At 33.0% G+C, this 17,864-nt stretch overlaps 1 pseudogene; it reads left to right on the top strand.

The window, feature by feature from the left end:
• Nucleotides 1–8,499: 8,499 nt before the first annotated feature.
• LOC131172227 (cytochrome P450 CYP82D47-like) lies at nucleotides 8,500–10,343 on the top strand (annotated as a pseudogene).
• The last annotated feature ends 7,521 nt before the right edge of the window (nucleotides 10,344–17,864 follow it).

The raw sequence follows: 17,864 nt of genomic DNA, 5'->3' as shown, positions 1-17,864 counted from the left end.
TTGTATTATTGCACCATTAAGCATAAATACTTATGCGCGATGGATTGTTTCATCGCGTAGGTACTGAAGATAAAGCCCAGTGGACATTAGACTAGGATTTTGGAGTCCGGATCTGCAGAAGTGTCAAGGTTGTCACCTCCTCAGCAATGCATGTAGATAGGGCCCATATAGATCATACTAATAGATTTTGTATTTTGTGAATAGTTATCATGTTGTAATATAATGTAAGTTATGAAAATGTATTTAATATGTATGTGATGTAAATTAATAAATTAACTCTTTCATATGTAATTAATTTGTATATCTTGTAATTTATGAATTGATATAATTAATTTGTAAATCATGTAAATTAATAAAGTTTGAAAATTTGTGTATATGATTTGAGCATGTATGGGTATGTATGAATACGAGTTACAAGAATTGAATGTGAGATGATATTTGAAAATATTTAAAATGATGATGTTGAGAAATGATATTTGGGATTATGAAGTGAAATTTATTTGGTTATGAATGAATATAGATGAAGTATTATTGTAAAATATTATTGAAATTTTCAAATAGGTGAATAGTGAAATGTGCCAAACGTTAATAAATTAGGGGAAACTCCATCAGTTTCTCCTTAGAATAAAAATCGATTTTAAAATATAATGAGATAAAAATTATTTAAGAATAAAGTAAGATTAGATAAGGTGCTCTGGCACCGAATGTGGCTCTCCTTGCTCGGCTACACTGTAGACTGAGTAAGGGGTATTACACGATCAACTAAGTTAGAAAGGAATTTAGTCAAAGGTATTCAGAAAGTTAAAACACAACTTTGTGCTGAAAATGAGATAATGAATATTCATTTTGAACTATTTCACAAACAAAGAATGCTATTAATAAATATCGATGAAGTTAATAGCGTACCAGAAGCTACCTTAAACATGGAAGATGATGACATTTCTGATTTTAGTGAGGGTGACAATAGTGATTTTGTATATTATCTCCCACATTGCTTACTGCCATGCTACTAGGTTATGTACAGTTTAATGTTAACTTAATCTTTATATATTGTGATTATAAGATATATGTAATGCATTGTTAAATATGAATCATTGTCTTTTAATGTGTTTGTTTTCGAATGATAATGCTAGCATTAAATGGAGCTATTTACAATAAGGATGAATTACAAAAAAAAAAAAAAAAAAAAAAAAAAAAAAAAAAACAATTAATGAGATAGGGGTGAGGTTGAGAGAATTTATGAAATGGGAGTGGTAAAAGTAGTGGAACATACTCTTGCTAGGAAAAATGGCATGCCGAGAGCAGAACGCTATTTATAACAATGTGCAAAGCCGGCATGCTAGTATTATCAGCGTCCAGGCAGGGATACATGTCACATGAAGGATATCAATGGTAGTCATGGCAGTGAGATTTATTGCTTGCTAAAGCAGTGTGACACTATTATTATCAGTATGCAAGCAAGGGATCCTTTTATGATCAGCATATAGACTTAGATTGAAAATTTAAGTCTCCACCTAGCCACCACCTTCAGTAAGCAACGAATATCACTGCCATGACTGCTTATAATATTGACTTAATGTGACTACTTATAATATCACTGCATCCCTGCATGGATGCTGATAATAATAGCATCCTTACTCTACACACTGTTAAAAACAACGTTTTGCTCCTGACACACTACTTTGAACAGCGCGCTAGTAACTGTTCCACCCCTAATTACGTAATTTCTCTCACCCTCACCTTGCTATCGTCAATTTTATTTTCTTTTATTTCATCCTTATGGTAAATAGCTCATTTTATTACGTAATTGAACAAACTAGTTGCATTATGATGTGTTTCTTATTTATTTATTTGCGCTCCCTTTTGTTTATGTCTTAGATAAAATCATGGCTTGTATAATACCAACTCCAAAAAGAATTATCAATCAACAACAATGGCAATGGTACATGCTATGATTAAGAATTTGATTAATCTACTTATGAAAGTAACAATCTTAAGTATAGGGGATTATGTAGTTTGCCTTGTAAGGCATATGATAAGGGTCAATGGGCTAATTCAACAAATTATATAGGAAGGAGAGCTATTAACAAATAAACCTAGATATTTGGCTTTGAGGTTAGCTTTTAGTTGTGTTCATGATAAGGGTATACTCGATCGTGTATGGCAAAAATTGGAAACTAACTGTACCCCATCATATTTATTACTACTTAAAAGCTTTGTTAAAGAGTATGCTAGTTGGGTAGCCACGAGGACTATGTGTCGATCGACTGGTATAAATATGCATGACAGTAACAGACATACTCTGGTGAAGCCAATATTACCTAAAATTGACACAATTAAGATCATGTCATCTATGTTTTCTCCCTAGCACAGATGATACACCCTATACCTCCTGAGCAAGATCACACATTTTTCATCTAATTTGCTACCAACCATATTACTCTATTGACTCACATTATATAATTTGTACATGAAGCATAGAGAGGAAAATGAAATTAGAGAGGATAATAACATTCTCATGATGAGTTAATTTTTTCTATTTTTAGTATAAACAATTTCATAGGAAGAAAGAAAAAATATAGCTCGCACTCTTCCTTTCCCAGCCCTCCTGAAGACTATAAAAAAAAAAAAAAAATATATATATATATATATATATATTAGATAAGCAACCGACCAAATCAATTGTTAATTCATTAAAATCGGCTGTTAATCGATTTAGCAACCGATTTAGTCTGTTAAAATGAAACTGATTGCAAATAGTAATCAACAATCAAATCGGTTGTTAAATTAATTAAATTAAAAATAATTTGGTATGAAACTATCAGTTGCTATTAGCAACTGATTAAGCAACCAAAATTGGTTGCCAATAACAACCAAAACATAATCAGTTGTAAAAAAAAACTATTTTTTAATTTTATAATTTTACAACCATTTTATAAATCGGTTATCATTTATAACTAATTTAGCAACACAAAAGTTAATTACTAATTTAAAAAAAATTATCAAAAAATAAATTTCCAAATAATAAATAAAAAATTCAAATAAATAAATTTTTCAAAAGAAACTACTAGAATAATAAATTATTAATGGAAAATTAATACTAAAAAATTAATATAAAAATATTATTAAAAAATTTACTAATTAATAATAACTATTATTAAAAATATTAACAAAAAATTAAATATAAAAAGATATTTATAGAACAAATTACTAAAAAAATTATCATATATATATATATATATAATAACAAAAAAATTACTAAAAATAATTTACTAATAAAAAATATATTTGGACAAATTTTTATTTTAGGACAAAGAAAAATAAATTAAATAAAAACGATAAGAAAGAAAAAGATAATGAAGAAAATAGATGAGAAAAAAAAATATGATAACAAAGAAAGTAGATAAAAAAAGAAAAAGATTAAGAAGAAAATAGATAAGAAAAAAATATGAATAAAATAGATGAGAAAGAAAAAAATATGAAGAAAATATATTAGAAAGGAAAAAAATGATGAATAAAATAGATATGAATGAAAAAGATGATGAAGACAATGAAATAAAAGAGAAGGAAGAGTGAAAAAAAAAAAAAGAGTAGTGGAGAAAGAAAACTAGAAGTGATTTGTAACACCCTAGGCAAATCCCGCATCGACAAAACACGAGAGAGATGCTGGGTTCATAAGATGGAGGTTCCTAACCCCTATTGACGCGTTTTAAAACCGTGAGGGCTTCGGCCCAGAGCAGACAATATCACTAGTGGGCCGGGGCATGCAACCTTGAACGATGGTGGGGCAAACCTCAGCGAGGACGCTGAGTCCCATAAGGGGGGTGGATTGTAACACCCTAGGCAAATCCCACATCGACAAAACACGGGAGAGATGCTGGGTTTATAAGTTGGTGGTTCATAACTACTAGTAACGCGTTTTAAAACCGTGATATGAACCCAGCATCTCTCCCGTGTTTTGTCGATGTGGGATTTGCCTAGGGTGTTACAATCCACCCCCCTTATGGGACTCAACGTCCTCGCTGAGGTTTGCCCCACCATCGTTCAAGGTTGCACGCGGAGCGGCTCTGATACCACAAATGTAATGGCCCGGCCCACTAGTGATATTGTCCGCTCTGAGCCGAAGCCCTCACGGTTTTAAAACGCGTCACTAAGAGTTAGGAACTATCAACTTATGAACCCAGCGTGTCTCCCGTGTTTTGTCGATGTGGGATTTGCCTAGGGTGTTACAATCGGCTCTGATACCACAAATGTAATGGCCCGGCCCACTAGTGATATTGTCCGCTCTGGGCTGAAGCCCTCACGGTTTTAAAACGCGTCAATAGGGGTTAGGAACTATCAACTTATGAACCCAGCATCTCTCCCGTGTTTTGTCGATGTGGGATTTGCCTAGGGTGTTACAATCCACCCCCCTTATGGGACTCAGCGTCCTCGCTGAGGTTTGCCCCACCATCGTTCAAGGTTGCACGCGGAGCGGCTCTGATACCACAAATGTAATAGCCCGGCCCACTAGTGATATTGTCCGCTCTGGACGGAAGCCCTCACGGTTTTAAAACGCGTCCATAAGGGTTAGGAACTATCAACTTATGAACCTAGCATCTCTCCCGTGTTTTGTCGATGTGGGATTTGCCTAGGGCATTACATGATTTATATAAACAAATTAGCAAATAATTCTCGATTGCTAATTTCTTTTAAAAATTGAGCAGGATTTTTTAGGGAGAAAATTTTACAACTGATTCTCAATCGATCGCAAAAATTAATTGTAAATAAAAATAAAAAAAGATGAAAAAGGGGCAGAAATTTTTGGATGGAAAAATCAGTTGCAAACTTGGTTGCTAATAGGAATCAATTTTAATTGGTTACTGTTAGCAACCCATTCGCAAATCAGTTGCAAATCAAAAAAGGAAAACAAAAAACTGAGCGGAAATTTTCGAAAAAAAAAATCGATTGCAAAAATTAATTGTTGTTAACAATTGATTTACAAATTGGTTGCAAATAAAAAAAAAGAAAATAAAAAATTGTTTTGAAATTTTTGGAGAGGTTGCAAAAATTGATTGCTATTAGTGACTAACAAAGAATCAATTGCAAATAATAACTAATTTTAACAATCGATTGCAAATCTGTTGCTAACTTTGGAACCAAATTAAAATAGTTCTTTAATTAGCAAACGATTTTAAAATCGATTACTATTAACAACAGATAACAATTAATTTTAAAATCATTTGGTAATTGTATATTTAAGATTTTTCTAATATTGATAGCAATTGATTAATATTAAATAGTAATCGATTTAGCAATCAATTATAAAATCGATTACTAATAGCAACTAATTATAATTAGTAGCTAATAACAATCGATTTAGCAACCGATTCTTGAATCGATTGTTAAATTTTTAAAAATTAAATATTTTGCTAAAAAAAACATAAATCACAAATTAATTGTAAAATTATAAGTGGTTAATAGCAATTAATTTTTGGTTAGTTGTAAAAATCGATTATAAAACTAATTATTTTTTATAGTGAAAAATCATGCTATCAGTGTCTCTTCCATATCTTAGATCATACACTGCATGATTTGAGCTAAGGACGGGGTATTAATGGCATGATCTCAATTGCAGAAATGCTAAACAGATGAGGCATGTGAAAGGAAGAGAGTGTATATATATACGTTGTATTGAATATTTATCATTGTATTCAATGTTGTAGAAACCTTATTTCTTTATTTGTATTATTTTTGCAATTTTGGTCTTGTGTTATATTTTATTTTTACAATTTCTGGTATCTAATTTTGGGTTTTGCAACTGGTTTTGGTGTTTGACTATGATCCATAATTCTATAATATATGTAAATGTGGGAAGGGAAAGGTGAGGAATCGATATATGAATAGTAGTATTGACGATCGATATATGAATTTATGACTAATAATATTTTTTAATGAGAAAATATCAGTGGCTATTCATTGTGATAACTTTTAACAACAAGTATTTCATTATTCGCGATAAATGTTGTTAATGATATTATTTAGCAACAAAAATTGTCACTAATTTATATTAATTCATTGCTAATAATATTTAGTGATAAATATTTCCTTGTTAAAACTTTTTAGTAGTGAGAGTTGTTGTGACAAACAAATTTTTTAAATAAATTCAATTTTTAATTTTATTATAATTAATACAAATTAATATCAATGGTAATTTGGTATTATATATAATCATTAATGATTAAATTTATTTGGTTTTTAAAAATTAATTTATTTTAAATTTTTATTATTCAAATTAATTTTTTGAATTTATACAAATTTCAAATTCTTAGTCCTTTACAAATTTTTGTTTACTTTTATTCTTTTATATTTATAATACATATAATTATAAATAATAAATATAGTATTATGTTATAATTTAAAAAGAAAAATTGGATATTTATCTTAAAAAATATTTCAATAACATATATATTTTTCTTTTTTAATATCAACTATTAAAATTTTTATTTTTTTATGATTCTATTTCAATGATCAATGCTTGCAATTTTTTAATGATTTTATATGATATTTAAAACATAATATTTAATTTATATATAATTTCTTTATATATTATAAAATACATAACATATTTTATATGTAAAATATATTAATATAATATTATAAAATGAATGACATGGGAGTTAGATGACTAGGTGTTTTCCCTGATTTACCAATAATAGTTATTTTTAAGTATTTAAAAATAATAATTATAATGATAATATTTTGAAAATGTAAGCAATATATGCATATAAAATTACAGACATATATATTCAACATATTATATATAAAATCCTCATACAAACAATATTATATAATTTAGAAATCAATAATAAATTTTCATAAATATTTAATCATAATCTAATTACTATTATTTTTATTTCATGATGGCTAAATTTTTTATAGTCCAAATAATATTTAAAATAAATAAATTACCCCTATCAATATAATTAGTTATCTTTATATATAAAAAAAATAAATTAAAATAAATAACAGCCGTCTTTTCTTCTGATTTCTTTATTCCTGCATGAGACAATTTTTTTTTTTTATAAGTAAAAATTTATTATTAAAATATATCAAGAAAAACTTGGTAAACACAACCTAACTACACTTTAATTAATAAACTGAGCTCTTCAGAATTTTTCTTATTTATATTAAATTTATTATAAATATAAAACATAAAATATATAATAAAATTTATTTATTAAATATATAAATTTTATATACTTATATTTTAAATTTATAAATAGTTCTAATCTATAAAACCTTGATTTGTGGATATTGAGCGAGTCGTGTAAATGCATCAACCATTAGTATACGTGTATCTTTGCTTATACATGTGACGAGATGAGATGAGATGAGATGAGATGCAGTTTCTCTTTGCAATAATTAAATATATAAACATTTTAAATTAGATTTTCTGAAATCGTAATATGTGGAATTAACCTCATACAACATAAGCGACCCCAAAACTTCCAAGTGGAGGTTTACATATTATGCATCTGTCATTGTGATCCAATGATGACTTCACTGCTTACCAACATTGCACTAATGAACTCATCCACACATGGTGAATACATAATTATGTGTGGCGCAGGCCTTTAGGGTTCAATTTTTCCTTTTCTTAAAAAAATTGGATTAATTTCTATTTATAAATCTTTGTCAACAGTGATTATTTATGGTCTTTTAATCATTTGATTATTTATTTTTTTATATAGAGGAGTTTTTTTTTTTGTTTTATATCTCTAATTTCTAAATTACTTTGAAGGTTTTTTTTATGTAAGAGATAATTTAATTTATTTTAAAATAATTTAAAAAAAAATTATCATGAGACTATTTTAGTAGCTATTAATCATTAAATATTAATTATCAATAATTAATTATTTATATAATTATTTAAATTAGAATTGTTTGATATAAATTGCTGTTAAATTAATTATTAAATATAAAAATAATTATAGATAAGAATGGCATTCAAGATAATTTAATATAAACTAAGGGAACTCCAAATCTCACTTTAATTTATTTATAGTTAAGGACTAAAAATCTAGATCTAAATCAATTATCGTTAATTTTAATTTTAATATATAATTATTTAAAATTTTAATATAAATTTAAATTACATTTAATGTAGTTAATTAAAAATTTTAACATTAACAACATTTTAATATGATTTTAAAAATATAAAATATAAAAAATAAAAATTAAATATATTATTAAAATAAAAATAAAAAATAATTTGAGATGATAAAACTGTGATACCGTATCAGTATATTAAAATAATATATAATTATAATTTTTTTTAAAAAAAATTACCAAGTAATTATAATTTTTAAAAATTATTATGCATAGATATTTATTTATTATTTGTTTGTCATGTAGATTATTTTATCATAAAACGATGACAAAATAATAGAGGGACTGTTAATTGGGTCCCAAAAATATCTTGCAGAATCTCATATATAAATGGTCTTTTATGGGGTTTAATCAGTAACACTCACCACCTAAAATTAGAAATCAACAATGGAGTCCCTTTTTTCATTCTCAGTCAGTGCCATGGTCATCATACTACCCCTCATAACACCGCTCATCTATTTGTTTTGGATATCAAGAAAAGCATCCAATAAGCAGAGACTACCACCAGAAGCCGCCGGTGGATGGCCTGTTATTGGCCACCTCCATCTCTTAGCTGGGTCACAGCCACCTCACATAATCCTCGGAAACTTGGCTGACCAGATGGGACCAATTTTCACTATCAAGCTTGGTGTGCATCGCGCTTTGGTAGTAAATAGTTGGGAGTTGGCAAGGGATTGCCTTACAACGAACGACAAAGCTTTTGCCAATCGTCCTAAATCTCTGGCCATGGAAATATTGGGCTATAATTATCAAATGTTTGGCACCAGCCCATATGGAGAATACTGGCGCCAAATTCGCAAGCTTGTCACTCTTGAGGTTCTCTCAAATCATCGGCTAGAGAAGCTCAAACATGTGCGAAAGGCGGAGGTTAAAGTAGCCATCGAAGGATTATACCAGCAATGGATCAAGAACAAAAATGATTCGGACAAACTTTTGGTGGAGATGAAGAGATGGTTTTCGAAGTAAATCAAAATGTGGTATTCAAGATAGTTGTAGGGAAGAGATTTGTAGAGTGTAATAAAGGCGATGAAGGTAGAGATAGTGATGATGACTGGAGATCAGCACTGAGAGATTTTTTCAAACTCATGGGGAAGTTTGTAGTGTCAGATGCGTTTCCATTCCTAAGGTGGCTAGATTTTGGCGGGGATGAGAAGGAGATGAAGAAGACTGCAAAAGAGCTGGACAATATAATTGGAGGATGGTTGCACGAACACAAGCAGAAGAGAGCTTCGGGCGTGGTATATAAGGGGGGAGGAGAAGACTTCATGGATGTGTTATTGTCAATCCTGCAAGACGCAAAAGAGCTTTCTAACCGAGATGTTGATACTATCAACAAATCTACCTGCCTGGTATAGAGATATTTACATGAACATATTAAATTAGTGAAAGATCGATGTTTTATTTGTTCTGAATGCTACAGTTTCTCTGATTCATGCAGGCTATAATTCTAGGGGCTTCAGAGACTACATCGGTGACGCTAACTTGGACTTTGTCATTACTACTCAACAATCGCCATGTCCTAAAGAAAGCACAACAAGAATTGGACACCCTTGTCGGTAGAGAAAGGCAAGTGAAGGAATCAGACATGAAGGATTTGGTTTACCTTCAAGCCATCATCAAAGAATCGTTTAGGTTGTATCCTGCTGCTCCATTATCGGTGCCACATGAATCCATAGAAGATTGCAGTGTAGGAGGCTATCACATTCCAGCAGGTACACGCCTTATTGTAAATGTTTCAAAAATTCATAGAGATTCACGAGTGTGGTTGAATCCTTCAGAGTTTATACCAGAGAGGTTTCTCACAACCCACAAGGATGTTGATGTTAAGGGCCAGAATTTTGAGCTACTACCATTCGGCAGTGGAAGAAGAATCTGTCCTGCAGTCTCATTTGCTCTTCAAGTTTTGAACCTTACACTTGCTACTTTGTTACATTCTTTCGAAATTGAAACTCCTTCAGGCCAACCAGTTGATATGAGTGAGAGTGCTGGAATGACCAACCTCAAAGCCACCCCTGTGGATGTTCTTCTTACGCCGCGCCTTCCTCCACCCCTTTATGCTGCTACCAATTAATAAATGACGCCAACTATGAGGAAATTCTTCTCTGGATCCATATAACTGCTATATGTATGCGGGTAGACTTTCATCATTAATTATGATAAATTTTATATGGTTATAAAAAATTATTATATAATCGTGTATTACTTGCTAGAGAAAATTATGGGTGGTGTTATTTGGACTCTATCACCTGATATTTGCACCCCACATTAGCTTTCTTTAAGGGAAGAAAGAAAAGTTTAATTAACCTTTTATTCATGAAAAAATTATTTAAATTTAATTAATTATAAATTTAAAATATAAATATACCATATTTATTTATGGTTGTGTTGTGTTGATTTATGCAAATTCGATACACAGTTCTATGCTGAATTATTCTATTGTTTTTATTATTTTTTTATTGTTGCATATCAAAATGTTTATAAAGAGGGGATAGCATATTCAAATTCATAATATTTATTGAAATGTTAAATAACTATATAAATTATTTGACTCACTTAATTCATAATTTGCTCTTGAAATTGACTCCACGGTAAATATATATATTTTTTTAAAAAAACTCCACTGTAAATATTATTAAATGATATTTATTGTATTAATATGCAATAAAATATACTTTGGATGATTTTCATAAAAATATTTCGGTTTAATTGTTTTACTTTTTTATTAAAAATTTAATAGACTTTGATATTTAAATTAAATATAATAATACTCGTATGATATAGAGATAGAAATATTTTCTTATGGCTAATAAATTTTAAGACGGTGCACTTTTATATTAAATTAAATTAAGTAGATCATAATAAAAAATAAATGATTTAATGTTTTTTATTAAACTGGTATAAACTTTCCGAAGACAAACAGACAAGACAGTGAAGATATTTTAGATATAAAATTATTATAAGACAAAAAGACGGTGGAAAAATAATCAGATAAGAAAATCTGACCACGGAAAAAAACAAAACAAAGGATAAGAAAATCTGACACCTATCACAATAATCACTATCTCCACTAACAAAACGGCAATGATAATTGAACCATTAAAATCATTTACCGAAGTCACGATTGTCTGAAAAATTAAATAATTTATTTTATAAAAATATATCTAAATTTCATTTTAATTAACTGTATGAAAATTAAATAAATTGATTAAAATGAAAATTAAATTTAAAATATAATTATAAAAAATATAACATTTTAATCTTTTTTCAAAGATAAACATTTTAGAAATGATAAAAAAAAAGTTTTTAAAACTTTAAATGATTTATATATGATTATATATTGTTAAACAGAACTTTCTGTGTAATTTTTTCTTAAGAACATGTCAAAAGAATTTTTATAATTATTTATTTTTTAAAATATTACTATATATAAAATATTTTTTAATAAAATTATAAACTATAATATAAAAATTATTTAAGAATTTAGTTAAATATATTATATATTATTAATAACTATTTATTATTTTATATTTAAATAGTTATAAAAATAATTAGTATTTTATAAAATAAATAATTATTTTAATATAAAAATTAGATTTAAAAATTAATTTAGTAATAAAACAAACTTTCGTTAATATAAAATTATTTTTTTTCTTTTTTGTATGCCGCGTCTAATTTTGTTAATATTTGAAGATTAGAAATAGAAAATTATTTTAAAAATTTTACTTATAAAAGTGAATTTTAAATTAAGCATTTTATAACATGATGTTATAATCTTTTAATTTAAATGTTATAAAATTTAAATTTTTTTTAAGAAAATAAAAGATAGAGCTTTTATTAAATAAAAATATAATATAAATCTATAAATATAAAATTTCATATTACTATAATTTTATATAAAAAAAATTAAAATAAATTATTTATAAATAAAATATTTAATTTAATTATTTAGCAAGAAGTCAACTCTATTTAGTGGTAATCTATCAAATTTGCATGAAAGAAGAAATAATAAATTCTCATAAAAGACAAGGTAAAACTTAAATATATTAAAAGAATAAAATAAAATAAATAAAAATTTATTTAAAAAAATAGAGATATACGGGTTAACTTTTTTCTCTCTCAATCCTCTGGCGCAAAGACTTTTTCCTTTGCTTGTTAACTTTTTTTACAATTTTTTTGAAAAATATATTATTTTTATAACATTAGAAGCTTAGTGTATTATTTGCGAATGCAAGTGGCGACATCAAATGACATGCATACTTCAATCTCATATTTAATGACAAATATGGGACCCACCAATCGTGCAGCAGAAAATCTACGAAGACAAAATACAGCAATGGTTGATGTGCTGCCACGTGTAAGAAATACCATGAGCCTGTGCGATGCTGTGTAATTTACTCCATTGTGTTGCTCTCGCTCATTCCCCGCACACGAGGTCACTCACGCTAAAGCAACTCCTTGAGTTTGTTCCGCAACGTTCAAATATGAGTCTCATTGTAATTATTGTTGTGCACATTACATTCAACAAATTGTTGATGAAACTACACATTTGCTTATGCTCAAATGCTAATTTTTTGTCTATATTATCTTTGGATTTAATCATACTAAATACTAGTAAGCGCAATTTCGTCACAAATAATATCTCTTTCATTTTGTTTCTCCATGTGTGATAATTTGTGCATTTAAATTAATCATCTTAGCCGTCTTTATCTCTACTTTCATTGTCAAGACCCAACCTATGGGCCAGATCGGCACTAGGACGTGGGCCAGCCTAAAGCTCCCGAGCCCCGTAGTAAGCCTAACTGTTCATTAATCCAATTCTAAGGCCCATTTGAGCCCAATCTCAAGAAACCAAACGGACAGAGTCCGACCATAAAATTGACTTTCCAACGGAGAGTTTTCGATTCACCCGACCTGTAAACACAATAAATACTCAATTGGGGAGCTCAGCTCACCCTCCACATACTCATCAGCATAGAAATAAATGGGAGCTCAGCTCCCTCATTCAATCCATCAAACATGCATAGAATATTAAGTTTACAGGTCCAAAATAATAATTTAGTTTACAGACTCAAATCAAATAAATATTTCTAACACATGCGGAAATTCTAGGAGTAAATAAAATTACACAAATATTGATAAACAATCTGCGAGGAAAGGAAGCAGGTTAACCTTGTCCAAAAGCTCCTGTAGTTGCTCCTTCAGCTCTTTCAATTCTGCTGGTGCCATCCTGTAAGGTGGCATTGAAATGGGGTTTGTACCCGGCACAACATCAATGCAAAACTCTATTTCCCTTCCTGGTGGCAACCCTGGAAGCTCCTCTGGGAAGACATCCATAAATTCTCTGACAACAGGAACATTTTCCATGCTGACACCTTCTACAGATGTATCTCTCACCAATGCCAAATACCCTTGATATCCACGCCTCAACATTTTTCTAGCACTAATTGCTGACACCAAATTATATGGAGCCACGCTCCTGTCACCATCAAAGCTAAACTCTTCCACACCAGGTATGTGGAAATAAACCTTTTTGTTCCTACAGTCTAAAGTGGCATAGTGAGTTGCCAACCAATCCATCCCCAAAATTACATCAAAATCCATTACTGGTAAAGGAACCAAATCTGCTGGGAGGATCTTTCCATCCACTACTACTGGGCTACCCGGAAAAACCATATCTACCTCTATGTCGTCTCTAAGTGGGGTAGCTACTGACAAAGGGCACTCTAAAGTTGTAGGATTTCTACCCAACCTCATGGCAAACACAGGGGAGACAAATGAGTGCGTAGCACCCGGATCTATCAAAACACGAGCCTCATAGGAAGGAATGTACCGGAAGAATACCGCCACAACCGCATTTGAAGCTTGAGCATCCCGTGGGTCAGGTGAAAACCCAGCTTGACCCCTACCCGAGTGGCGTAACCACGACATCGACTTCTACCTCCCGACCGCCTCCAAATCCACGCCCCCTTGTCCTCGCACATCGAATCGATCGCCGCCATGTTGGAAGCACCGGATACAATCGCGAGGAACATTTGCAATGAACCTCGTGACCCCATCTGTGGCTCACAAAACGGGGCATTCTCTAGCAAAGTGACACGTTGGCTACACTGAAGCATACTCTGAACCCATCAAACAAGGTCTGAATGTCCTCTTCCACACTTTGCACAAGGTGCCAAGGAGGATCTGAACTGCAGAACCGGCCAGACTCGAATCGTGACCACCGCTGGATCCGCATAATCGGTGCGAATCCTCGAGGTTTGTGTCTAAAACCACTCTTCTTGTTCCTACTTTTCCTCTGTAATTACTCTCGCCACCACCGTCCGAGTACCCATGGAAGGGACACTGAGGAACCTCTCGCTGCTTTTTCTTTGCTCTTTCGCTGTCATCCACAGCATAGCTAATCTCAATCTGTCTGGCTCGATCAACGACCACATCAAAAGACTGATCAGACATCATGGCCAGGTTCGCATACCTCCTGTCAAGCCCCTTTAGGAACCTCTTCACCTTCATAGTTTCAGAGTACCATCAGAGGGGCATACTTGTTCAACTCGAAATTCTCAGAGCATATTCATCTACTGCACTGCCATTCTGTCTTAAGGCCTCAAAGGCCCACTGTTTCTGATCTCTGAAGCTTTCTGGCACAACCGATTGATGAACAATTCCACAAACTGAGCCCATGACAAACCCTCCATCCGAGGTAACACGTAGTCATTCATCCATTGTCTAGGCATAGGCCCCATGACATGCTGCATACACTCTATCAGTCTTCTATCAGTCAACTGCAATTCTATTCCTGCCTGTCTGCAGGAATCCAAAAACCGATATGCATCATCTGACACATCATAAATACTAGGCACCAACTTCTTAAAATTTATGATCTGTTTGTAAGGTTCTCCTCTTAGTGCGGTGGACTGCTGCTGCTATGGAGGGTGGACCATATACTGCGCCATCATATCGATGGTCCTCTGCAACCAGCTAGAGTAGCTGCCATGGGGTCCATGGGACCCTGTGCCACAAAAGACTGATCTGACCGTGGCACCGCTCTTCTACTTGAGCGACTCTAGGCCTCCTACCCGCCTCCTGAGCAGCGCCTCATCCTATCCGACACCTCGTCAGCACATCCGTTACAGTGCAGTGGCAGCTCTCCTGCTTCTACGCATTTTCCTGAAATTCAGCAGCATTAGCCCATAAAATTCAAACTGCACATTACACAGCTCTATAGACTCATATATACAACACAATATATGAAGCAGACACTAGAAGCAAAGATGACAATGCAAGACGAATGTGGACCCTATATTTCCGCATGTGACTCCTAGTAGACTCTTCCCAACATTTTTGACGAACATTCCCTAAGAATCTGGAGCCTAAGCTCTGATACCACATTTGTCACGACCCAACCTATGGGCCGGACCAAGACTAGGACACAGGCCACCTAAAGCCCCCGAGGCCCGTAGTAAGCCTAACTGTTCATTAACCCAATTCTAAGGCCCATTTGGGCCCAATCTCAAGAAACCAAACGAATAGAGTCCGGCCATAAAATAGACTTTCCAACAGAGAGTTTTCGACTCAGTCGACCTGTAAACACAATAAATACTCAATTGGGGAGCTCAGCTCACCCTCCACATACTCATCAGCATAGAAATAAATGGGAGCTCAGCTCCCTCATCCAATCCATCAAACATGCATAGAATATTAAGTTTACAGGTCCAAAATAATAATTTAGTTTACAGACCCAAATCAAATAAACATTTCTAACACATGCGGAAATTCTAAGATTTAACAAGTTTATACAAACATTAGTAATCGACCTGCGAGGGAGAAAGCAGGTTAACCTCAAAAATATCCTCCTGTGGCAAAAAATTTTTGAGCAGAGTGAGCGTTACTCAGAGACTAAAATATCACTTTGAACCATAATCTCTATAACTATCTAAAACTAATGCACCCTGTAGAGTGAAATGCAACATCAACAACATTTTCACATCATAACATCAAAAAGGTAATTTGGAGCACTCACGCACCCTGTAGCATCAATCATAATATATGGGAGCTGATCCCCTATACAGCTCTCTTAAATCCAACCTGGTGCCAGCGAAGAACTCAAGCCGGACTTTCGCTTAATAAACCAAATCGGGGTCCCAGCGAAGAACTCAAGCCGTGACTACCCGTCCTGTCCATAGTCCACACCACATCACACGCACGCCAACGCACGCACACTGCTCCAAATTACCACAACAACATCCATGGCACGTTAACAGTTATGAATGCAACATAAATCGTACATAAATATATGCATATAAGTGATGCATGGGCATGCTGAACATATAATAAGATCGAAATTACAATTAAAATTAATATTTTACTCACAGACTGACGGTGGTCACCGAGGCGGGCGGAGGAAGAAGGCATCGGCTCACGACAATTTTATTACAATCATTTAATAAATTTGACTCAATACAAACAAAGAAAAGACCAATACGTCCTAAGTCGTGCCGAAAATCCGGCAGAATCTCCCCTATACCTAGGACCTACCCAACCTGCAAAAGGGCTCAAAACACAATTCTATATTCACAATCCATATGTCCACAACTCAATCACATCACACAGCCCCTCCTGGGCCCATCAAATGAATCATCCATCACAATATGTAAAATTTCAATTTAGTCCCTATAATTGACCATTTTTGCAAAAACTGCCCAAATCAGCTCTAAAAATTCTAAAACTTTTCCCCACGGTCCTTAGCAATATTACTAAGCTATTGCAAAAAGAATCATAATTTTCTAAGCTACCACGAATATTTTATGGATTTTTAATCCTATTTAAGCACTAGAAAATTACGTAAAAATAAGGTTCGGGTTTACCTTTGCCGATTCCGACTTCGGAGACACGCTCGGGACGTCTGACAATGGGGGGGTAGCCAAAACCTCGATCCAATTCGGAGACTTTTCCGGTAACGAGTCTGTCTGGCCGGAAATTCACAGGCCCGATCAACTGTCGAATTTCCGCGAATTGAGGATACCTACACGAAGCCCACAACACAGGGGTTAGTACATAAATTTTTCAGAATTTTCTAAGCTCATTAAATGCTCGGAAAAATACTGCGAAGTTTCGTGGGACCCACCGAAAAACGGTGTCGGAAAATTTTGAAATTTATATCCCCGCGAAGCTCTCAACGTGTGGAGCGCTCTGGTACTCTCGGTTTTCTCGTGGGATTCACGGTTTTCGAGAAATCTAGCCCAAAAATCGAAATGGGCTAAAAACTTCCCTAACAAAAATTGAACAAACCGCTCGATGGATTTCGGCGTTCTTGGTGTCTATGGAAAGCTGTCGCCGAGTAGATGATTTTAGACACAAGACCCGGTCCAATTGGTGGCCGGATCGTGGATTTTGGCGGAGAAGTCGAAACACCGCGCGAGGGAGGTGATTCGCGCTTTTCCGCTTGGGGCGTGGTGGGCCGGGAGGCTGGGTGGCGGCGTCGGCTGGCTGGGGTGGCAGGGGGAGGTGGCTGGCCGGCGGCAGGGGCAGGAGGAGAGAGAAAAGAGAGAGAGAAAGAAGAGAGGTCGACGCGCGCGGGGAAGGAAAGAAGAAAAAGGAAAAGGCCGGTCCGATTCGACCGGTCCGATCCGATCTGTTCGATCTGCGGTCCGATTCAAGATACAAAATTTTGAATTTTACTCGCCTCGGACCAAAACGAGGTCCAAAAATTCTGAAAA

Source organism: Hevea brasiliensis, chromosome 2 (genome assembly GCF_030052815.1).
Source record: "Hevea brasiliensis isolate MT/VB/25A 57/8 chromosome 2, ASM3005281v1, whole genome shotgun sequence".
Classification (NCBI taxonomy): Eukaryota; Viridiplantae; Streptophyta; class Magnoliopsida; order Malpighiales; family Euphorbiaceae; genus Hevea; species Hevea brasiliensis.
This window is presented reverse-complemented; position numbering and strand designations above follow the sequence as displayed.